General features: G+C 42.5%; 1 long non-coding RNA gene across 1 annotated transcript in view; it reads left to right on the top strand.

The window, feature by feature from the left end:
- The window catches only part of LOC125429765, a 37,928-nt gene extending 35,820 nt beyond the window's left edge, over positions 1–2,108 (top strand). Inside the window, exon 3 of the long non-coding RNA XR_007244042.1 lies at positions 1,968–2,108. This is a non-coding gene — a long non-coding RNA (uncharacterized LOC125429765). The remainder of the gene's footprint in view (positions 1–1,967) is intronic.
- Positions 2,109–24,723: the final 22,615 nt, after the last annotated feature.

Below are 24,723 nucleotides of genomic sequence, written 5' to 3'. Positions count from 1 at the left end.
ATAAAGGTAAAACTTCCAGAGGAAGTTTTAGGCGGGAGTGTCATGCCCCCACAGAGCCTTTGTTTATTTCCCCTTTAGTTTCCCCACAGTTAGTATGGGTTTAGCTATGTTTGTATAGTATTCAGTGGGAGGGAACCGAATTTAGTTCTGTCCCTTTAAGAAGCCCTAGGGCTGGTGTTCTGTGGCAGTTATTACCCAGCAACCCGTCTGGTTTTGGCAGTTAGGTGCCAACGGAAGCTGGGTGACAGCAACAAGTTAGACAGTCCAAGATGTTATAGACTCTCAATATTTAACAGTCAAAGATGTTATAGATTCACAGTATAGATGTTATAGTCTCACAGTATTTACAATAAATTCCAGACTCCAGAAAGTTTCTGCAACAAAGTAACCTTTATTTAGTTAGACCCGGGAGGAGTCAGGGTCTGTCAACATTGTTACAATTAAAGCTTTAAGTATTGAACTGTTAACTGAATCAGTGAGTCTTACATTCTGCTTTGGCCAGGTGCAGGGCACCTAAATAACCACCTGGGGAGCAGAACAGACATGAGATGAGGCCATGGCCTGGATCTCCAGGCAGGCCAGGGGGTGGGACTGAGGGAGGCCAATTTCTGCATGCTTTTGCAGGGGGTGGGGCTGGGGCATTCCTGGCTCCCTGCAGCAGGGAGGAGGCACCTGGTGGCTTGTAAAAATTAGACGCACAGCTTGCTCCAGCAAAGCTGTTGTGCCTCCATTGGGAGGCTGACTCTTTGGTCACGTGGGGGGCTAATTTTGTGCCCCCCACTAGATGGCGTGTGCCCAGAGATATGGGCTGCCCCATGTCACCAGGCAGATATGCCTCTGCTTGTGACCCCAGAACTGATTTTTACAGGGGTCTGAAGGGGCTGCTGAAATGGAGGACAAATGGGGAAACTCCATGTTCTGCAAACAGATGGTTGGATAGAGGCCAGTGTTGAGGCAGAGTGTCTGTTCTGTAAGAAAGTATAGGTTTCATCCCATGAGCACTTAACCAAAACATATCTTCCCAAGCCCTAACCAACTGCTCAGGATTAGGACTAATTATATGACCCAGAAACAATGTGAAGTTAGTTCATCTCCAGGCCAATTAGATGGAAATCCTGCTGACCCCCAAAGTTACTTGTTCTTTCCAGATTGCTGCCACATATATGGAAGGGTGGGTAACTCCACTGTGAAGGAGTTACCCACCCACCCAGTTACCCACATGTCAAGGGCAACAGGGCACTTTAAATAGCTTTGCCTTCCTAGTCCTTGACCACATTGCCCATCTGCTGCCTATAATTTCCTCAGGGAGATGGGTGGCAAAATCATCTCCACTTTCTTTTAGCTGGAAATATGATTTGTCCTGTTTGTTAAAGTGCTCCACAGTCTTGGGGATGATAAAGTGATGGACTTGTATACAGCATGGGACCAGTTGCCATTTGTTCCCTTTCTAAGTTTCCATTTGTTCCCTTTCTAAACAAATACAGTCAAATGCATACTTTATATTATTCAGCTGGATTTCATTGCCTGATTTCTGCACCTCTCTAGTGCTGACTATTTCAGAATTGCTTGCAAAAATAAATTGCAAGGTTAGATTCATGGAAAAGTTCATGGAAAGACATTCAGAAACACTAAGTAGTAAGTCTGAACTAAAAAAATCCCCAACTGAATGTTGACTCTTTTTACAAATGGGATACCCTTTTAAAAATTGGAGGTAAGAGTATCAGACAGGCTGCAGGATACAATGGTGATGGTAAGAAACTCTAATTGTGCATGAAAACAGTCATAAATGGTTCAGCAAATGATTGGCTCTCTCCCTGCTATTTATGAGCAAACAGAACATGAGCCAAATAGGTGAGCTTTCAAGCATAAATAATATTTGTTTTTAAATGTCAGAGACAGTGTCTGATGTCCCTTCATGCATATACCAATTGACTTGACAAACATTTTGTTCTTATTGTATGACACAGGACTTGTATGTCACATTTCAATATCCACAGCCCTGGCTTCTTGGCTGTTTCTGCTTCTTGGCTGTGCTTCTGTTCTCTCCAAATAAATCAGCATCAAGCATTGCCACTCCTTCCATCATACTGTAACTTGTCACCTCCCAGCTCAGATACTGGGAGGACCATTGTGGTGTCTGCCTCACCATGTTGGAGGTAAGTCCCAGATCACAGTAAGTCTCTCAGCAAAGGTTTTAGGGTTTCAGTCCAACATCAAACTCAGGGTTCAGTATTAGAGTCCAGAAGTAGTCCAAGGTCAAATTGAAAGAACTTACAGAGCCAGCTGATACTCCAGAGGACAGGGTCAGAGTCCTGGACAGATTAGAGAGCTGGGTTAAAACTAACAACATTAATTTCAATAAAGATAAGTGTAAGGTATTTCACTTAGGCAGAAAAAATGAAATGCAGATATAGCATGGGGGTCACCAGGTTTTGACAACAGTATCAGTGGTGGCGAACCTTTGGCACTCCAGATGTTATGGACTACAATTCCCATCAGCCCCTGCCAACTGGCCATGCTGGCAGGGGCTGATGGGAATTGTAGTCCATAACATCTGGAGTGCCAAAGGTTCGCCACCACAGGTATATGTGAATGGGATCTGAGAGACTTAGTAGACCACAGAATGAATACGAGTCAGCAAATTACAGTATTTTGTGTATTTCATGATTCTTTTGATGTGTTCTGTCACCATGTAATGTAAGTAAATAGGCGCCGTGGTGGCGAACCTTTGGCACTCCAGATGTTAAGGGCTACAATTCCCATCGGCCCCTGCTAGGTGTTATGGACTACAATTCCCATCAGCCCCTGCCAGATGTTATGGACTACAATTCCCATCAGCCCCTCCCATCAGCCCCTGCCGATTGGCCATGCTGGCAGGGGCTGATGGGAATTGTAGTCCATAACATCTGGAGTGCCAAAGGTTTGCCACCACTGAGGGCAACAGGCATATTTTCCTGTCTTTAGTACACATTTTTAGTATTTTCCTTTTTTTAGTTCACATCCAGATTTTTTGATAGCCTTCATTGAATGTACTGAAGCAGGTAAATATATGTGTTGTCCTATTTATAGAACATGGCGACCATGCGTATCAAGAGGATTATCCCTTATGCATGGTAGATCATAGTGATTGGAATAGGCTTCTGTCCCTCAGTAATGACTTCTAAGGCAAAATGCAGAAAGAAGTGAAAAACAGCACAAACCTTTTTTACGAGCAGGGCACTGCTTGCAGCTCTCAGGATCCAAGGTCGGTTATCATACGTATAGAAGGAATGGCCAGTACCTTGTCCTTGTCCTTTTCCTGTTGTCTTTGTCTGAGTAGGAATAGAACCTATGAACATAGTTGTAGAAGATGTATAGGCAAATAATAGTGGTTGGGGCCAGCTGTTGGGAATATATGACTCTGACATTACAACAATTATACTTGTTACTGTCCCATTCCCAAGACCAATTCAAGGTTTGGGGCTTTTTTTCCTTTGAAACCCCACATGGCTTGGGGCCAGGTTATCTGCAGGATCATCTTTTCTTACATGTTCCTGACTAGGAATTTAGACCTTAGGAATAGGCTCTCCTGACTGTCCTGCCAATGAAACAACCTTGTTGGAAGGGCACATGAAAAAAGGACCTTTTCAATGGCAACAGCTTCCCCAGAGAGGTACACCTGACCCCGTCACTGTCAATCTTCAGGAGACAGTTGAAGACAGTTGATTTAGAACTCATTTAGTTTTTATTTATTGGTAGTTCTAATTAGAGTTTTTAAATCTAAATTGTGATCTTTTGTGTTTTTAATCATTGTTTTCTGAATATTGTTTTTAATGTGTGATTTTATAGTGGTGATGTTGTAAGCTGCCTTGAGTTCTGCAAAGGCAAAAGGTCACTAATAAATGTTCAAATAAATAAACAAATAATGAATACTCATGACTAGGTAGAAATTCAAAAGCCAGTTAGCGCTATGCTTCTTCTATAACATGATGATGTCCCCTGATTGTCAAGCTTAAATTTCACATTAGTTATTTAAAAGAGAGGCCCATATCAGCTGTCATTCCCCAGATGTCCTTGGCCTTCCTTATCTTTGCAAGAGATGTCTGGAGGAGGTTTCTGTTCCTGATGCTGTTTCTTTTTGAAGCAACAAATCCCCATTGGCATGGGTTAATTGAATGGACATATTTCATTAAACAAAGCCTGCTCCATCTGTTCTCTCCCAATTATGAATGCAAAAGCACACACACAGACATACACACACAAAATCCCCAAACAGAGAATGTATTTGTCAGTTACAGGAAAGAAAGGAGATCAGCTGTTTTCAACATGTGCAGATAGCCTTTCCTAGTGCAACCTCATTGATGTCATTTCATCTATGTTTCCAGACAAAGATGACCCAACTCCCTGTGTAGTCTTGGGAAAGAACATCAGCCTTATAGGAAAACATCTCAACTGGATAAAACGCAGCAATGCAGTACTGTGGCTAGTTGTGCTTGATGGAAGGCAAGGATGTAATTAAACAAGACCTTCCTTATGAGCTGGGTTTGTTTGTGAGGATGTTCTTCACTGCTAAAAAACAAGGTCCTGAGTTAATGTGGCACTGCATCACTCATTATCTCTCCTTCAATGGTTGTACATCAATTTGATGTAGTGATGTTAAGGAGAATAATGCCTGAAACACACACCTTATATCACCTTTCTGTTTCTTTTTTTGGAAACTCCTTGACTGGAAATCTTATCTTACTTGCAGAGGAGGAATTACTTTGTCCTTCTTTGTACAAGAAAGTCATAGAGCAGACATCCATAGCATTTCATCATTCTTTGCCTCCCGATGCGATAGGACAAATGTGAGATGCTCCTGATGCGATAGGACAAATGTGGCTACTATGAGTTGCTTATAAAATGTCAGATGCAATGATATCCAGGAGGGAGTGTCACCATGGTAAGAAGAAAATCAGATATGAAAGAGGAATCCAAGAACTGGCTGACACCTGGAATCCATTTTGATTTCAGCTTGGCTTATGTTTTGCATACGAGAATTAGAATCTGCTGCTCTATGTACAAACCACAGTTTGCTGCATCATCATGAACTTTCTGAATGTGTTCTTGCTCTGAGGAATGCCAAATAACTTTTGACTTGTGAGGTATGACAGAACGAAAGCTACAAAAATAGTACAATTCAGTCTGAAAAAACAGCAGTTCTGGAAGCAATGACTAAAAGGAAAGGAACAGAATCTTTGACAGTGAGGAATCTTAGGTAATACAAGACGTTTGAAATGTAGAAATTGGCTGTCTAGCTCCAATCCAGTTCTGCTCTCATTTAACTCCATGCAGCTGTTACTAGCAGCAATAGCTTAAATTGTTCATCCCATCCATCTCACAAACATCTGTCAAGTTTAGTCGGCACAAATAGGCATTGCAATGCTGATCAGCATCTGGTACACTCAGATCTACATTACAAAAGCAAGAAACATCGCCCCCCCCTTTACGTTTTAACATTTAGGGAATTAATTTTTCTGTTTAGCCAATCTGTTTGAAGACAGTGTACTGACCATGGCTAAAACTATAGTTAGAGAATTTACACAATGCTATAACGGGTCCATGTTAAAGGAAAATGCAGACATTGACTTGGTTCTGGTATTCTAGCTATAGATTATTTAGTTTAGAGTTCACAGAAGTCAAAGGGAAGAGGAGAGAGTGATTATTTGGATATGTTAGCTAAAAGGAATATTAGCCAATTAGCAGGTATCTTATGAACAAAAAGGAATTTTTTATTTATTTACTTACTTAGCATATTTATATGATATTTTTCTCCTGTAACACTAGATTCAAAGCAGTTTGCAAACTTTAAAGTTATAGCCAATTAAACATGAATACAGATCACTCAAAACCTGAATATATATATAAATTCTTAGACCCATTATGCATGGAATGCTTAGCTTGAGACTCCTTGCTGTTCTGTGGGATTGAATTTGGGTCTCCTAGACCTTGGCTGTTTCCACACAGCCCAATAACAGCACCCCAGGGACGGTAAAAACACTGTCCCTGGGACGCTATTCACATAATGAGCGAGGTTTTTCAAAAGCAGCGTTTCCCACCCGCTGCTGTTTGCACGGCAGCGGGTGGAAGGCAACGTTTCCCCCCCGCCTTCCCCAAATGGCTCTTACCTTCTCCTGGCTTCTGCTGCGTTGTAGAGGCCAGGGGACATGCCTCCTGGCCTCTGACTCCAGAGCTATCACTCTGGCCGCAGGGGTGTGTCCCCTGGCCTCCACAATGTGACGGAAGCTAGGAGGAGGTAAGAGCCATTTGGGGACGGCGCAGCCTGTGCAAAGGCTGCACCGTCAGCTGCGTACCCAGTGGAACTGTCCATGCGAATGGTACCGGGGGGTGCATTGGCATAAACTATATCGATGCACCCCCGCTCAGCTGGCAATGCAGAAACAGCCCTAGTGTTTCTGTTTACACACAAGGAGGCACTCCATTGAGTACTGTGAAGTTTGCTTGCTGAATTATACTGGGCTTTTGCTTTTTTGGGTTCTCTTAACTCCATCCATCAACTCACTCTTAAAGACACACAATCGCAAGATTGCTGGCTTTGTTAGAGCTCTTTAAATTGCTGTTATATTGATATTGTTGTTATTTCAGTTATATTGATATTGTAGCCCCTTTCCAAAAATAATCCCCCTGCCCCATGAAAAAGGCAAAGTAATTCCTGGGACAACACTCTGATGAAGATGAGTACCATGTCCTAGAACTGATATTCTCTGCCCCCTCCACGCATGCACGCACACACGCAAGCACGCACTTTTTGCTACTGCTGCTGCTACGAGAGGAGAGAGAGGCTTGCTATTTCAATATTACTTGGTATTTTGATATTGTATTAGAATTATCATTATTTCAATATATCTAATATGGTACAAATGCTTGAAGTTGAAATAAATTTTTAAAAATCCTCTTGATCATCAGGGAGGACAGAAGAAAAGTGAGGAAGGTAGGGTAGCCAAAGTAGCCAAAAAGACACCCTATTTGAACTATCCATAGAAATAGAAGGGGGGCTGAGTGTATGGGAACATTGGGTGTATGGTGGGACTAGGCACTCTCTGTTATTATTATATCAAGATATCATTACAAGAATTTAGAAGTCAGAGTGTTTTGGTTAAGCTTGTGAGGTTGAGTTTCTTTTCTTTTACCAAAAGATGCCAGCATGACAACTAGGAAGCAAGAAGGAGCTGGCAACATGGAAAGAGGGTGAGGGGGAAAGCATGGATGGGAGTGCAAAGGAGTGGGAAGGGTGAAGCTAGATAATCTGGCTGTGGGTGGAAAGAAGATGTCCAGGGCAAAACTGTGCTCATTGGCAAATCTGCCCTGCTCTGGCAGTGGAGCAAATTAAAGTCATGCTGGAAGAGGTGTCACTTGCCATAGAGAGAAAGGAAAGAGAAAGTGGGGCTCAAGAAAATACATCCATACAGGAAGTCTTGCCATGACTGTCAGCCCTACAGTGTGGCAGACACCATGTGCATAATCAGCCCCATATTATACATCTCAAAAGTAGGGGGGGTGTCCTATAAAAGCAAAACAAAAAACAAAAAACCAGTAACCCAAGAGAGGCAGGGATGCTGGCAAAGACAGAAGCTGCAGGGAACAGTCTGACCCAATGGCAGCCAGCTCTCCAGAAAGCCACCTGGTGGAAGAAACAGCCAATACCTCAGGTAGGCTCCTGGGGTTCAAGAAACTGAGCATGGATGAGGGAGAGACACATAGGCCCAGCTCAATAGCAGACTGGCCCACTACTAGCAACCTGGTTGAGGCCCACCTGCAAGAAGAGCAGGGGGCAGGAGATGGTTGTCTTGGCTTCCTTAGATGCATATGGGCCAGAATCAGTTCCTTTATGGATGTGAGGCAAGAGGGGTGAGCACCCCATCAGAAACCCCATTGGCCCTAGCCGCTGGCAGTCAATCTGGTTTCACCCCTGGGCTGAAGGGATGCGAGAGAATGGGGATATCCCTTCTCCAGGGAACTTTTAAATAAATGAATAAATACCTTATTGCCTTCCTTGTCTCATTGCAGCCAGAATCTTCTTGAGGAGCAGCATTTTGGAAAGCGTTTGGGGCTACAATGATGGGGGGGAGGTAGATAAGAAAGTAGAGCTGAGTGGGCAGAATTATGTCAGTTTCCAGAACTGTTGGGTAGATCAAAGCCACAGATTTGTATTTGCTTGTTATTCTGTTCTTTCTGGTAATATGCCTGCTGGACACTGGGGCAAAGGTTTTGCTTCTGTAGTCTGTCAAAGGGGGGAATAGATGTTAATGCTGCAGTCCACCCCACCAAAATGTCAATAAAGTGTGAACACACACCTACAGTGCCCTGCAAGCTCCATTCAGTTAAAAACAAACAAACAAACAATGTACTCTGTTCAGGATCACTGAATGGAGAAAGAGAAAGGGGGAGAAAAATCACAAACTGGTGTTTCAAACATGTAGAATTCATGCAGGAGCTTTGTAAATTGTACCTTCATCCATTTTTGCATAGTCTCCCATTCCTGCTAAACATGTTATATGCTCAGTGGCATTATGTACTCTTTTGCCTACTTTGCCAAGCTTCCTGCTTTCTAAGTTTGCAAAATACAAGTCTCTGCACTTTCTCTATCTTACCCTTCCTGGGCTGTTCTGCCAGACACTTCTCCCTGACAGATAGAATGGAAACATTTTTGCTGAAATTTGGCAGGTGTAGAATCGCTGATGCTTTTCTCCCAGTTGTTTGGGAAGAAAATAATCATGAGCAAATATTTGTTTGCCTTTGAAACCAAGTGAAATAACAATTGAATTAACTAAAACTAACAGCCTTAATCTTGAATACAGTACAACCAAACCAGTTTTTTTTAAAAAAACAAAAAATGTAAACAAAAAAGTGCACATCACTAGTACAAATGTGTAAATATGCACACATTCAGGTACACTCAGTCCTGGTATTGACAAAGCCATGGGAATATTGGTTTCACATTTTTTTACTTCCCTTTGCATCATTTTTAGTCTATATACCCCATTAATGATTTGTACTTAGGGGCTCCTGGCCAACACAATGTGTTCAGTGCTTCTCTCCAAACAGCACTTCATTAAAAAACACAGAAAACAAATACTGTACCTTGAAAGACAGCAAAAGTAAGCCCGCTAAATGATTAGTTCTGCATTCCCTGCATTTACTGTCACCCTCAGGTGCAATCACAGTGCAACTAAATGAAACCTCTGGAAATGAATTTTAGACTGTGACAGCCCTTTTAAGCCCTCAAGGCATTGAATACCAGACTCAGCAGTGGGATTATTACTTCAGCATAGCGGTTAGCCATGTCTTTAAATCGAGATGTTTCCCATTTGGGGAGCTCTTATATAATGAGCACAGAGGAAAGAACTAGGTGAACATTAGTTTCTCAAAAGTGGCCATCAGATTAGATTATTTAAAGGGGATCATTTAGCTTTATTCTCACCCTAATCTTATCTCTCTTCTAGACCGTGCTATACAGCACTGAATACATGATACTCTGGGCACCCCCCTCTCCAGGATAAGAAGGGTGGCACAGCTTCTTTGCTTTCTTGGCTTCTGTTGCTTGTTTTCCAAATTAAGCTGGCCCTCTAGGGATTGCTCATGCTGCTTTTGAATGTTCCTCTGAATCATTTGCTGTTGTGGCTGGCTGGCTAATCAGTCCATCTGGCATGGATCAAATAGACTGCAATGTTCTGCAGATGGTGCCATCACAATCATAGCTGCAAGTTGATGGGTGCCTTTTCAGCTAGACTAGTAGAGTTCAATAACTGAGGATGCAATCTTGGAGGACAATTCTGGATCTGTGGCCCTACTTGCTCTGTTCTCTATAGTTCCTCTTTAGCCAGCATTTCTGCACTCTGTGACAAACACAGAATATTTACAGTTGCCATTCCATTTGCTTCCACATCTTCCCTCAAAAGGGAGAGATATTCAGTTTTGAAATGGAATTAATGTAGACTATCAGGCAACAGTCTGAGACAGTGCCAGGACTTGATAAACCTGTAATGAGAAATGTGAAGATGGTAAATTTAGAATAAGCACTAAGGATAGCTAAAAGACTAGCAGAACGTGCCATCTTTATAAGTTCCAGGATCTTACTCAAGAAATAAAGTAGAATGAATATCTGATAGACCATGTCAAAACGGAATGAAGTATAGGAATTGTAGGAAATTTTCAGACAGCGATACGTAACATCTGTTCTACGCGAGAAACGGAAATCAGAGTAAACAACAGCTACACAGGAAGAATCCCTATTGAACGGAGCACAAGACAAGGGTGCACATTGTCACAGTTGTTGCTTATAATCTCACTAGAGATTCTTTTAAATGAGATAAGGAGAAGAGAGGAGGTTAAAGGTCTGGAAATTAAAGGTCACGTGTATAAACTCATGGCATATGCTGACGACGTTGTACTTTTTTTTTTAAAAAAAAGACCCGACAAATACAATTGAAAAGATGCTAGATATAATTCAAAGATATGGGGATGTAGCGGGGCTCTGCATAAATATGTGTAAAACAAAGATAATTGCTCTAAACCTGTCCAAGTGAGAGGAACAACTCCTAGAAACATTTTCTAAATTTCAATTAGTTAAAAAGGTGCGATATCTCAGAATTTTAATAGATAATAAGAACTATAATATCATTAAAATAATTATGATAAATTGTGGAAAGAAATTAAGGAGAAGATGGATGTTTGGGCAACAATGACATTCACTTTGTTGGGAAGGATTTCATTGTTTAAGATGACTGAGCTACCGAAATGGTGTTCCTCTTTCAAAACCTCCATTTACATCAAACAATAAAATATTTGCAGACTGGAAGAAAGATACAATGAAATTTGTAAGGAATGGTAGAAAACTCCACATAAAATACACCAAGCTAATCGAGACTAAAAAGAGGGGGCAGGGAATACGGATTGCCGGACCTACAAAAATTTCATGATGCGGCAGCACTAACCTGGATAAAGTCTTGGGTGAGGTTAAAGGAGGACAAGGTGTTAATGCTGGAGAAATATAAGATGGACAAGGGATGACATTACTGTTTGTGGCCAAATTTTACAAGATATAAGGACATAAACAAAGAAATTAGGCTACATTACACCAGAAATGCATTATATAGAATATGGAATAAATACAGGAAGATATTTTACCTGAGGACACCACTATGGGTGTCTAGAATGGAGACAAGACAGTTATCCAATAGAGAACAAAGAAATACATGGCTAACATATTGGGATTTACTGACGAAGATGGATGGGAGATTCCAAATAAGAACATAAGAACATAAGAACAAGCCAGCTGGATCAGACCAAAGTCCATCTAGTCCAGCTCTCTGCTACTCGCAGTGGCCCACCAGGTGCCTTTGGGAGCTCACATGTAGGATGTGAACGAATGGTCTTCTCATGGCTAAGGTTCTCGGGATCACCTGGTCTGTTAAGGCATTTTGCAATCTCAGATCAAAGAGGATCAAGATTGGTAGCCATAAATCAATCCTCCATAACTGTCCACCCCCTTTAAAGCTATCCAGGTTAGTACATCACCACCTCCTGTGGCAGCATATTCCAAACACCAATCACACGCTATGAAGAAGCGTTTCCTATTAGTCCTAATTCTTCCCCAGCATTTTCAATGAATGCCCCCCTGGTTCTAGTAGACAGGGAGAAAGAGAGAAAAATTTCTCTGTCAACATTTTCTCACCCCATGCATAATTTTTATAGACTCTTAATCATATCCCTCAGTCACTTCCAAACTAAAGAGTCCCAAACGCTGCAGCCCTCTCCCTCATAGGAAGGTGCTCCAGTCCCTCAATCATCCCTTTGCTGCCCTTCTCTGCACTTTTCTATCTCCTCAATATCCTTTGAGATGCGGGTGACCAGAACTGGACACAGTACTCCGGCGCGGTCGCATTCACTGCTTTATATAAGGGCATGACAATCTTTGCAGTTTTTTTTATTTATCAATTCCCTTTCTAATGATCCCTGTGCATAGAGTTTGCCTTTTCACAGTTGCCATGCATTGAGTTGACATTCATGGAACTACTTCAACTAAGATGCTCTAAATCCCTTTCCCTGGTCTGTGACTGATAGCACTGACCCCTGTAGCTGCATGTGAAGTTTGGATTTTGCCCCTCATGTGCATCACTCTACATTTTGCTACATTGAACTGCATTTGCTATTCTGAGCCTACTCCACCTAATTTATCAAGGTCCTATTGGAGTTTCAATCCTTTGCAGTTCCCTACCACCCTACATAATTTGGTATCATCTGCAAACTTGGCTACCACGCTTACTCCACCCCTACTTCCATGGTCATTTATGGTGAATAGGTTAAAGAGCACTGGTCCTAAAACGGATCCTTGGGGACACCACCTCACATCTCTCCATTGTGAGAACTTCCCATTTACACCCACTCTTTGTTTCCTCTGTTTCTCAACCAGTTTCCTTTTAACCATAGGAGGACTTCCCTCTTATTCCTTCATTGCTGAGTTTTCTCAACAGTCTCTGGGTGAGGAACTTTGTCAAAGCCTTTGGAAATCCAAGTAGACAATGTCCACCGTTCACCCCCTGTCCACATGCCTGTTTACACCCCTCAAAGAACTCTAGTAGTTTGTAAGACAGGATTTGCTCTCAAAGTTTTTTTTGCTGACCGCTTTTCTACATGTTTTATAATTTTATCTTTTAATGATAGATTCTACTTACACTCAGTCATACATGCCAACTTGAATGGGCTGTACTCCCAACCCCTCTAGATCCTTTCTTAAAGATTGGTGTGACATTGGCTATCTTCCAATTCAGGATGGAGCCTGATTCTAGGATAAGTTGCATATTAAAGTGAGAAGATCAGCAATTTCATGCTTCAGCTCTTTAAGAACTCTTGGTGAATGCACTGGGCCAGGGATTTGGTAACATTTAGTTTATCAATGGCTGCCAGAACTTCTCTCCTTGTTCACCACTATCTCGCTAGTTCCCTGGATCTTCCCAAGAAGCTGGTTCAGGTGGCAGGAATGTTCCTCACCTCCTCTTGGTGAAGACAGATGCAAAGAATTCATTCAGCTTCTTCTGCAATCTCCCCACATCTTTAGCACACCCTTGTTCCCTTTGTCATCTAATGGGCCTACCTCGCCTTGCTGGCTTCCCCTGCTTTGATGTACCTCTGAAGAACTGTTTGTTGCTGGTCTCTGATGTTCATAGCCATGTTCCTCATAATCCTTGCCTCCCCCACAGCTAACTTGCTTCCTTTCACCATTTGTGTCTCTCCTCATATTCTTTCATCAGCCAAACTGGACTTCCATTTTCTAAAAAGACATTTTCTTTTCTGATAATTTCCCTCTCTCAACCTCTTTGTTAACCATACATGGTGGCTTTTTGACTAAAAAGGCTTTTCTAACCTGTGGGAAATACATTCCAGCTGAGCTGCCATTACTGTGTTTTTAAATAACCTCCAAGCATCCTGGACAGTTTTGACTCTCTTGATTTTCCCTTTCAGCTTCCTGCGCACTATCCCCCTCATCTTTGAGAAATTTCCCTTTCTGAAGGTGAATGTAACTACATTAGTAGTTGCCACTTGTTCGCGTGCTGAGATACTGAATCTGACAGCATTGTGGTCGCTGTTCCCTATCGGCTCAACAACACTGACTTCCTGCACCAGGTCCTGGGTCCCACATAGAATTAGATCTAGGATCACCTCTCCCCTGGTTGGTTGAAATGAAATCAAGAGAGGAAATACAAATCAATGATGAAACTTGTGATGAGATGACTTATTTGCAAATAAAGGGGGATATGGAGAGGTGGAAAATATCAGGGGAATGAATGGATAAATAAAGCTTTAACAATGAATATTACTAAAATGATGAGTGTACTGTATAAATTACTATTGGAGCAAAGAGTAAAGCAGAACCTGATAAGAAATTGCATGATTCCATGGGCGAAACTCAGAGGGAAAATAATATCAGGAGGAATGGAACACTTATTGGAAATACATGTATAAATTCAGGGCGAACACCGACATGTGGGAGTATAATCTCAAAATATTTTACCAAGATTATATCACTCCGGAGATTCTCTCAAGAATAGATAAAAAGTCTTCATCTCTCTGGCTGGTCTCAACGTTGACAAGAATATCTCCTTTCTGCATTGATTTAATTGTCTTACTCTTTACAGTGACTGATGGACAATTAAAAAACCTTTTTCAACTAAAACTTTGCATTTGCCTTCTTTTCCCTTGTTGTAGTCTGTTAACTTCTTTCCACAAAGTGCAAGTGGTTTCATTTGCAGAACCTCCAATCCCTTCCCATCAATTTCCTGTTATTTCCCTTAGTCATCTTTTTCAGGTGGTGGTGGTGGTGGTGGTGGTGGTGGTGGAATGGAATAGCTGGTTTTCAACCTAATGATACCAAAATTGCAGTGCAGCTGCCTGTCCAGTTCTCTATATTCCCTGCCACAGTATTTGCAAACAACAAAGGGGCTCTGCCCCAACAACGGAGGGCAGAGAGGGAAAGAGAACTGCAGCTTGACTCCAAAGATGATTGGTTGAAAGTACTCTGTGCTCCTTCCTTGCAAGGATCCAATTAGAAGGTAGAAATATCATTGCCTGAGAAATCAATAGAATAAAAAACATGAGTACATACTGTAGCACCCAAACACACAAAACAGCATGGATTTTGGGGGGGGGGCTGTGAGTGTGTGTGTTTTCCATGAAACCTAAGACTCCTGGGTTTGTGTTAGCATGGTTTTTTGGAACAGTGACAATCCAAGCCAGGGGGTTCTATGAATATCTCCAGCTGTCATGCTGCTGGACTGTTCAGTAATGAGACTCTGTTACTTTTCCTCGAAAGGTATTTCAGAGTGAGATTAAATCTAGAAAAGAACTCAGCCCATTGCAGTTGTTTTTCAGTCAGCCTTGGAGGGGACTGCAAAGCCTCCCAGTTCACCCTCCAAAAGGGCAAGAAGTGCCCTCCAGCCAGTGACGCCATGCAGTCAGTGCCAGCTTAATAGCCCCGGCCTTCTTTTCCCACACAACCCAATTCTGTTCAGTTTCACAGAACTTGCAGACAGGCAGTCACACTGGTACAACCATCCATCCTCTCTCTGCTGGAGGAGAGCACCCCCTATGGCCACATCACTGGCATCTTCTTGCAAAACAAAAGGTTTGGAAGGGCCAGCATTCAATATGGGCTCTGAGGTAAACAGTTTTTTAATGTCTCAAAAGCATTTTGGCACTCAGGTGACTATGACTTTTGGCCCCTTCCCCTTAGGTTTTAGTAGGTCCATGAGGGGGAGTGCAGCCTGGATGAACTGATGAATACAATCATGATACAAATTGCAAAAAACCAAGGAAAGACTGAAGCTGCTTTTTTTGTGCGAGAAGCCTCCCAATCAACCACAGCTTGGACCTTGCCCAGGTCCATCTCAATTCTGGCTGCCGATATCCAGTAACCCAGGAAATCCAGTTTGGCTCTGTGGAACTCGTATTTGGAGAGCTTCACATTCAGCGAATCATCACATTGCTTGGTCAATACAGACCATACCAACCAAAGAGGGGAACAAGGAGCCCCATGTTGAGGAGGGAGGACAGCCTTACAACTCTTCCAAACTGGATGTGGGAACGAAGGCAACAGTGGCCCCTACCCCCCCCCCCGACCCAAAGTTGTGGATCTGAGCCATCTTCCATGGCTCAGCACTTTTGTAATGGCCATAGCTGTCACCCAGACCACACAGGATAGGCACTGAGCAGTTATGACAAAATGTTGTGTCCCTGAATTGTTCAATAATGAGACTGTGTTCATTTGATTTCTTTATTATGACACAGCAGATTTCTTTATTATGAAACAGGTTTCTATTGCCAGAACTAAAGCATAAGCAACAAAGCACCCTCCATTATACCCCACGCCTTGCCTCCTGTCAGACAACACCACCCTTGACTACCAGTTCCAAAGGGAGGATGGGACCCTACCAGTCTCATGGTCCAAAATAAAGGCAGCCTCCTCTGGGGTCAGAACAACCTACATTCTAACTACTGCAGGAGCTACAACAGCAGATGTCTAATAAGCTGATAAAGCATTGCCTGGGAAATGAAAGTACAGAGAGTGAGAAAGTACAGCCACAATAATGAAGAGTTTGAAGAACAGTTCAGAGGATCCCACATCCCGGACAGAGGCATGGCAGGATCAAACCAGAAATGGACCATTCATGACAACAGGTTGGGAATTTTATAATGCACATCTCTGTTTTGAAGCAATATCTCTCTCATGCATTAGAATATACCTAGCAGTAGGACAGGAGTCTCATAGATGGCATTATTTCACAAGTACAAACATTAAGAAACAGAGGAAGTTAAGTGATGTGCCACAAAGAAGCTGTACCAAAGCTCTCCCCCAAAGTGGAACAATTCCACATAGAGAGACATATATCATTTTTAATTGGATGTGTCTTCCAAACAGCATTCAGCACCTGCATATCAGCACTACAGATGTCACAGATAAGCAATGCGTTTTTGAAGATGCCACACATAATTGGGGGAAATCTATGTAATAAGTAGCTTTCCATTGCATGGAACACTTCCATTGAATTATTAACTTTTCATTAGTTTCCATTAAAAGAGATATGTTTAAATTCCACCCCAGAAAGCTTTTTTAACCAGGTGACTGAAAAAAGGGAAGAGGCATCACTTCACAAAGAGTTACTTTTTGTAATGATTCAGGTTTAATTCAGTGGGGCTTTCTTCCATCTTGTCATGCAGACAGCAGGCTTTTTTGGCTCCAGGAAAGCCAGTTGCAGATTGAATAAACACAGCTTACTCTTGTGCAAGAGCAATGGTCCTTGTCTGCTTTGGTGGAAGGGAAATAAGGTATTATTCCCCAGAACTGAGGGAAACAAGGGAGTTACAGGCAGCCAGAAGGTACAGTGCTGATTTACTGCCAAAGATAAACATGTAACCAGAACACGATGTGCCAAGACTAGCAATACAGAGATGCTTCAGACATTCCCCTTCTGATATCTGATGTTTCAGAGGAAGATTCCTGGAGGAAAGGGCTCCCTCTGTCTAGGCAGAAAGGAAACTTCATAACCCTCTGTTTGCTTCTTCCTTGTATCCTGAGGGAAAACTTTTTAAGTGTTAACCCCTAGTACTGAGGAAATGTTCCGTTAGAATAATAATGAATTAATGACCATTCACAATTCTATCCACATTTGTTATTGGGGGAAGATAATTCCTAAGCTGCTGGAGGGAACCCACAGTTTTCCGTGAATTTCATGTTTTGTAGGGTCAGGAATTATAATGTCTTTTTTAAAATGCGGGGCGGGGGGATGTAAACTCTGGGCAGCTGAACCAGAAGAGACAAAATCTATTTCATTCAGCTGTCAGCAATTGCTAAACAGAGGGAAAACACGCACTGATTTTCTTCCTTGAGATATATGTCTATGCCAAATCTGTGCTTTGCTTGTCTACAAGATAAGTGATAGTTGTTCCCTGTTCTTACCTACAGCTTCTGAGAAGTGAAGAAATACTGTTCCTGAATATGGAGATTCCATTTTGGACTATACTTCATTGTTAGGTATAGAATAGAAAAAAAATATTCTAATCACTCTCTTCACACTATTAATAATAATATTCATCATCATCATCATCATCATCATCATCATCATCATCATCATCATCATCATCATCATCTTTCACATAGCATCTAGTTACCTCTCTCTCCTTCTCACACTGAAGACTTGTACAAATTAGGATATTTTCAACTCTTTCTCTGAGCTTTTAAAAGTGTGTGAGAAGTCCAGACTCAACCTTCCCCTTTCCAAATAATATGAATTTAGTTGATGAGGGGCAGTGGCATTTTGACAAAATGAGTTTTCTGCATTTTCTGCCCCCCCCCCGTGCCCCCCTGCTGAAGGGGCAAGGTGGTGGAAAACTCATTTCATGCCCCCGGCTCCATGTTGTGTCAAAACACCACTTGCCCAATGCAGCCACCCCTCAGAACTATTAAAAGGGGCATCTGGGAAGCCCTGACTGCCCTGCTGGAGGGGAGTGACCCCCCCGCCCACCCTGACAGCAGCCATGACGAGGAGATGCTCTTCCCCAGTGCCCCTTCCTGGCATTGCCCCTTCCTCACTAGGTGAGCCGAGTGGGTGACCTGCCTGCCCCCCAGCCCCCATTGCCTAAAGGTCTCTGGCTGCAGACATGGCTGGCATTGGTGGCCTAGGAGGCACAGCAGGCAGGAGGGCTCAGATCAGGCTGGCAAAAGAGGAAGCCTACTTGAGCCCAGATGAGCCAGGTCTATGCCCCTGTGAGTCAAAGCAACTCACTGCGGCGGGCAGCGCAGGAGTTGGGGGTCACCCTCCAGCTCATGCAGCTTTTGCTGGGGAATCTGCTGGAGGCAGGAGTGGTCCATGGGAGTGGTCCAAGGAAGCAGGGCTGGTGGCACTCTCCCCCTGGCCTGGGCAGGGGGAGGTGTGGGAGGGTTGCATGGGCAGCAGAAGCACAGACTCCGCCTGAGAAACCCTGGTGCACCTTGGTCCGTCCGTCCGTCCGTCCGTCCGTCCGTCCGTCCGTCCGTCCGTCCTTCCTTCCTTCCTTCCTTCCTTCCTTCCTTCCTTCCTTCCTTCCTTCCTTCCTTCCTTCCTTCCTTCCTTCCTTCCTTGTTATTAAATGGTTAGCTCACTATTTGTAATTTATCCTACAGACATCAATATAATAAATAACAAAAATGGAAGTAATAACAAATCTGAAAAGGGAGAAGGGGTGTACAGGAGTGTGAAAAAGTAGGAGGGGCTGGTGGTGGGCAGAGGGAAGCTGTCCAGGACAAAGCCGTGCTCAGTGGCAAATCTCCCACACTCTGGTGGCAAAGAAGATTAAAATTATGCTTAAAATGGTGTTACTTGGTGAGGGGAGAATGGAAATTGAAATTGGGGCTTGGGGAAATACATCCGTGCAAGAAATCTTGCTGAGATAGACATTCTCCGCTGCTGCGCAGCAGAGATCCTGTGCATAGCGGGCCTATGTAAGCTTCTTTGATTCCCCAGTGTGGGAGAAAATACATGAAAATTAAAGTTAATTAACATAAGTATTTTTGTAAATTAACAGCTAAGGTTGTTACTAATTATCCTCCATTTACACTGGAGCTTGTATTTTTTTTGGTGATTAGCAGATGGGAATTTCTCATTCTCCTTCATCCAGAAAAATACATTTTAGAATTACAGCTCCTCCACCACAAAAAACCCTTTGTGTCACAAATACCATTTACATAGTTATTTATAAACCACTTTCATCCCCAGTGGGGACCCACAGTGGTTTAATATTAGTCTTCTATAACCTTCATAACTAGTTTCGACTCTATCAAACAACCCAGAAAAAAAGGAATGTTTTCTTGCCCCAATGTACTGGCTATGTCCTTAGTGACTGGGGAACACCCCACAGCTTAATTCAATTTAAGATGCTAACAAAAAGTTAGTATAATCCATGATGCTTGATCCCACACCCTTCTATACCTCCCAACCTCCTCCTCTTCTCCTCAGCTTGCTTGGTGAGGGGCATTGGTATCAAGTGCTTTTCTTTCTGATTCACACATCTCTGCAAACTGTTATTCACACAGCGTATGAATTCATTCACCAGAGCTTCTTTTGTCTGAGCTTCTTTTCGTCCAGTACCAATCATTGCCTGAAGCTGTGTGAATCAAAGAAGGAAAGTAAAGGGGTAGAAAGCAGAAGAGGGAAAAGACCCACTGTCACAGTCCCACAGCTAGAACTAGTTTGCAGAGCTAAGGTTTTTATATATTCATATACCCTAAATCCCATCGCATTCAGAATGAGTAGCAATTAGTATATATGGCAAAACATTGTCTTTTTTTTCCCTGATAAAAGGGTATATAATCAGTATATGCAATGGGAAACACATTTTATGATGAAACAATATGTGCATTTTTGTGGTTTCTGAGCTTGTGGGGCTATTGCCAAGATGTTCGATCCATTGAAGCAAACTGAAGTGGACAGGCTGTGATAAGTATTGCACGAACCATGGAATGTTAACCCTAGAAGCATGCTGATAAATGAGCAGAATCTGATAAACATTTTTGTTTGCATCAAAATAAGCACACATCTTTTGATGATGTGTGGGGAAGTATCAGCAAAAGGGGATAACAGACTTATTAACGAAGAACTGCCCGCAAAAGTTTTTTTGTTTTGCTCTCAGGATTCACTGTGAAATTGGGCACCCATGTTTCTACATGTTCTCAAGGAGACATTGAAATTTCTTCATGATTACTGTCATCACATTTACTGATGTCATTGTTTTAACACTTTCTGTTTTAGTCCTAATTGACTCACTGTATATAAGGGAGGAGGAATTATTATAATATACAAGTTTAATTCTGAGTGTTTTGGGGAAATGTCAACATTCCTGGTGGCCTTGTGGATGGGGAAGGGTCTATATAATAGTGAAGGAACCAAAGTGTTATGTGACCTTTATTTGATGGTATGAAAGTAGAAGCCATTGCAAACTATGTTTTATTGGGAGAGAGAATGAAGAAAGACAAACAGTGCACTTCTAAGAACATGTTCCTGGCAGTAAGCCCCACTGAGATTTTGAGTAGACCCACTTAGAATGATACTGTTAGGCATATTATACTACACTGTAGACCTACACAAATATGTTGGCTATAGAATATTTTGATTGACATCTCTCTCCACAAAGAATCCTGAGAATTGTAATTGGGTAAGGATGATAAGTCCCTTTAATCTAATATCCAAAGCTGAACAAGCCCACAAAATGTGGTCTAATAAATAAGGCCGTGTACAGAGAAGGGACTTGTTTCTACCTAGAGGAATCTTGAGGTTTGCAGAAAATTATAAAAATACAAAAAATAGACTGAGGGAGCGGATTGTAATTTCCTGAAATATTAAGGATGTCTGCTCTTATGAAATCTCATGAAATCACAGTAATGACTGTAGATTTGTCTAGCAACCAGAGCTCTAGTGCTTCAACCTAGGGGCAATCCTAGCAGTAGCTATTGGGATAGGATCACAAAATGGTGAATGAGGAAAAGTAGGCAAAAGGCTAGGAAGACAGCAGGCAGAGTTGGGGAAAGTAAAAGATAGAGGGAAAGAGAGAAAAAAAATAGAGGGAAATGGGAGAAGCCTAGAAAAAGAGAACAACAGCAAAATGTAGTGGGGGATTGGGGAAAAGGCCATCGAAAAGAGTGGGAATTGGGGGGAGGAGATAGAAGTATAAGAAAAATGGAGGATAAAATCTTTAAAGAGAGAAAGAATGAAACACATGGGTGAGGGCAGTGGTGTGATTCAGCAGGTTCGCACCAATTCGGGGGCGGGGGGGGGGAGAGGGAGAGAGAGAGGAAAACACATGGGGGAAGGGAAGAAAAAATCTACTAACAAGCATTTTATAATGGAGAATTATTTTTCTTTTCCTTCCTGAACTGCTGCACAAGAGTGACCATAGTGGATCAAACTACCTTGTTCAGCATCCTGTTTCTGCCAGTGACCAGCCAAATGTTACATCATCTAACAATCAGAAACATTTTGGCTCTGAACCTGAAGGGCCCATTTGGATATTATGGCTAATAGCAGTGATAGACCAGTGCTTAATCCAGGTTTCCTTTTCAGACATACCAGCAATCTGTGCACGTAGGAATGTGTATTTGTATGTGTAAATGTCAGTGAAGCATTTTAACAATGCAGTCCAAAGGAGAGTTACAACCTTCTTAGTACATTGAAATTAATGGGTTTTGAAGAATATAGGATTGTGTTGTAATTATCTTAATAGATTCTAGAGAGCAGCATCTGGGGACCAATGATAATTAGAAGCAATACAAAGTGCCGCTCCATACACATTCATTTGTCCTTGATGGAGACATCTTGGTACAACAGGACTGAGTCCTTGCCAGACACATCCTTATTCAATAGGGTTGCCAGTGTCATGTTGTACCTGAAAATCTCCCGCTGTTACAATTGATCTTCAGATAACCTAGATCAATTCCCCTGGAGAAAATGACTGCTTTGGAGGGTGGACACTATGGCATTATATTCTTGAGAGGGGCCTCCTCAAACCCTGTCTTCCCCTAGCTCCACTCCCAATATTTCCAAGTATTTCCCAACCCAGATAATATAGATAAGGAAGTAGCACAGCATTTGATCACCAGATCATCAGAAAAAGTAAGAAAGCCCTCAGATTTTTTTAGATGTTTATGTAATCTCATGGAACTGGAAAAGTTAAAGGGAAGAAACCTCAGTTCAGTGGAGACATAATGCTAAACAGTGGTTCAGTTTAAATTTAGGTAGTGTAACTGGCTTATAAAAGAATCCCCCCAACACACTTATACATATTATTTCAGAGTTCCAAGGGACTTACTCCTACATAACAGAAATCCAGACCACAAGAAGAAAAATGTACAAACTAACTCTATTTACATGTACAAAGCCATGGTCACAGCCTACATAAAATTGTAGTTAGCACCAATACAGAATGCTCTCATGGGCCCATCACTCTCTCTGCTTAACCTACTTTAAATGAGTGTTGTGAAGATCAAATAGGGACAGGAAAACTATATAACCTCCCTTGAGTTTCTGGGGGGAAACATAGGTTTAAAATAAATGGAAGATTGAGTTAATCTCTGATACCACACGGAGAGAAAGAATTAAATATCTTCTCCTTCCAAATACAGACCTGAACCAAATTTTGCCTCAGCCTAGCATTTTTGTTGTGACCCAAAGAAAATGGAGGCTAGAGTTCTAATTAATACGATGCTCCTCAAAAAAAAAATCCTGAACGATTTCTGCCATTACATCCACTTCTTCCATATAGTATCAAAATTTCTTTTCAACTAAGCCTAATTGAAGCTAGGCAGCGTGGGGTTGCATATGCACCCTCACTACTGGGCTGTCCAGTTTCAGTCTTTGAAACTATTCCTTCACAGTGAGTTGACTCTGATAAGAGCTAATAAATGCTAAAGAAAGCAATCTGTTTCTCAGAGAAGTGTAAGGCCGTTTCCACACAGGCCAACAACAGGGCCTCAGGGATGGTAAAAACACCATCCCTTCGGTGCTGTTCACATGCTGCAGCGCTGTGCTTTCCACCCCAAAACAGTGGGAAAATGCTGCTTTCTTTTGGAAAACAGCGTCTTACTGCCAGCGCTGTCCAAAATGCACCGGCAAGAGGGTGTCACTTTTAGGTGCTTCTGGTTTGTTTTGTTTACCTACCTTTTCTTTCTGTGAAGCTCTGGAGGGCAGGAGGGACATGCCCATGCTGCTTTCCAACCCCCGGGGCCCTGAACACCCACAACTCTTACCTCAGATCTGCTTTTCTAGATAAAGATTACAGAACATGGGTGGTAAGCCTCAGAATTCCTGACTCTACCTCTCCACTTTCAGTTCCCATATATAACTACTAGCGGGGCCTGGCCATGCGTTGCTGTGGCTTTTTTTGGTGAAATGGGAAAGGAACAGTAGCAGCAAATCAATTGCAGAGGCAGCAGTACGTGCTCATGCAAACACGCAGACTGATACTGTGCGATGTCATTAATGTGTGTGCCTGCATTCCTTGGGGGGGGGTGGATAGAAAGGTACTCCTCACACACATCTAGGCTGGCTGGTTATGATCCTTTACCTGGGAGTAAGTTTGGTTGGTGGCAATGGGTGTCGTTTCTGAGGAAACCCTCCGAGGGGCATGACGCAGCCATTCAAAGTATGTCACGGTTGCTGTACCGAGCTTACTCCTGAGTAATGCGTGCCTGGTTTTCTTAACTGTAACCGCAGTATTCAGGGAATCTAGAGTGCCCGGGCCCTCCCTTCCATCCCTTGCATGTTGCCCCTCACTCTCTTCCCTCCCTCACTTCTCTTCCCTTGCATGCCACCCCTCTCCCTCCCTTCCCTTTCCCTCCACTAGGGTGGGTGGGTCATATCAAGATGCTGGGCCCCCTGCCTCTTCTCCCTTGCATGCCACCCCTCACTCTCTCTCCTCTCTCACTTCTCTTCCCTTGCATGCTTCCCCCTCCATCCCTTTCCTCTCCCTCCCTCTCTTCCCTTGCATGCCACCCTCCCTCCCCCTCCCTTCCCTCTCCCTCATGTGTATATGTTTCACTTCCACTCGAATTACTGCCTATGTACTGTTTCCACTGCTCATATCTGGCCATCTGAGCAAACATTCTAAGCAGCACGAACATTCTAAGGGTGACAGTTACACACAGGCAGCTGCATGTCCTTTACCATGGAGCACCAGGAAAAAGGCATTTTACCTGGGCCATGTGTGAAATTTCAGGTATGTGAACATCTAAAAACACTCTTGCCTGGCTGACTATAGTGGCTGGGAATTTTCAGAGGAATTGGCCCAGCAGTTACTGAGTTATACTATCATCAACAAAAACACTGTTAGCTTTTTATATATATAGATTGTCATCCATTTCATGGATGGGCATGATGACATGACTGTTTCTCATAGCAAAAAGGACAACTAAAGACTGCAACCAACCAAAATAATAGAAAAGCTTTAAAAGGTTGAAAAAGTTTCTATAGTTTAAAAAAGATAAAACCTCAGTTGGTTTGAAACTTATACACCATAAATAATCAACAAAATAAACAATTTAATGTATATACATGTATATAAATTGCTAAATACTCAAACCTCGAGAAGGAGATTAGTCCTGTTCTGACAGAGAAGTCTTCATCAGTGGTCAACTGGATAATAATATTCAATATTTCTGCTAAA

Source organism: Sphaerodactylus townsendi, linkage group LG03 (assembly GCF_021028975.2).
Source record: "Sphaerodactylus townsendi isolate TG3544 linkage group LG03, MPM_Stown_v2.3, whole genome shotgun sequence".
NCBI classification, from domain to species: Eukaryota; Metazoa; Chordata; class Lepidosauria; order Squamata; family Sphaerodactylidae; genus Sphaerodactylus; species Sphaerodactylus townsendi.
The sequence above is the reverse complement of the archived record's forward strand: the minus strand, read 5'-3'. Positions and strand labels throughout refer to the sequence as shown.